This window comes from Tupaia chinensis, unplaced genomic scaffold, assembly GCF_000334495.1.
Source record: "Tupaia chinensis unplaced genomic scaffold, TupChi_1.0 Scaffold000644_1, whole genome shotgun sequence".
NCBI classification, from domain to species: Eukaryota; Metazoa; Chordata; class Mammalia; order Scandentia; family Tupaiidae; genus Tupaia; species Tupaia belangeri.
The window spans coordinates 3,928,478-3,929,269 of NW_006160165.1; the positions used below are offsets into that span (position 1 = coordinate 3,928,478).

General features: G+C 53.0%; 1 protein-coding gene across 1 annotated transcript in view; it reads left to right on the top strand.

The window, feature by feature from the left end:
- The window catches only part of MYO16 (myosin XVI), a 603,762-nt gene that overhangs the window by 601,348 nt on the left and 1,622 nt on the right, over positions 1–792 (top strand).

Below are 792 nucleotides of genomic sequence, written 5' to 3' on the forward strand. Positions count from 1 at the left end.
ACACTGCATAGATCCTGTATCATGTGTGTGTGTGAGTCTACACTGCATAGATCCTATATTGTGTGTGTACGTGAGTCTACACTGCATAGATCCTGTATGGTGTGTGTGCATGAGTCTATACTGCATAGATCCTGTGTCATGTGTGTGTGTGAGTCCACACTGCATAGATCCTGTATCATGTGTGTGTGTGTAAGTCTACACTGCATAGATTCCGTATCGTGTGTGCGGTGTGATTCTATGTAGTGTGAATTCTGAGGCATATGTGTGATGTGATTCCCTACTGTGTGGATTCTGTACCACGTGGACGGGTATGATTCTACATTGCACAGACTCTGCATTCTCTGTGACATGATTCTGTGTGTAGACCCCATGTCACATGTGGGGTATGACTCGAGGGTATGACTCGCATTGGGTGAACCCTCTTGCATGGGCATGTATCCTTGGGCTGAAGCCTGTGTCAGGAGTGGCCCTGTCTCCCCAGTCATGGCTGGGGGGGGGGGAGGGGGCCCATGAGAAATGTGTCTGCGGAACGCCGGTTACAGACGCATACCAAATGGGGACAAAAGCACAGCTGTCACCGGCCATGGACTCTGCGCTCGGGGGTGGGGAATGAGCAGCACCTGGGGGGCAGCATGTGCTGACCAGTCGCTCCCTCCTGCCATCGTGTTCCTTTCAGCATCTTCGTTTGTCAGCTGACGGCTGACCTCGTCCCGTTGTGCACAGCAGCAGGGAGACCTGTGGGCTTGGGAGAGACTCTGTCTCTTTCAGCCGCTGTCCAACCCCTGTGTCCCG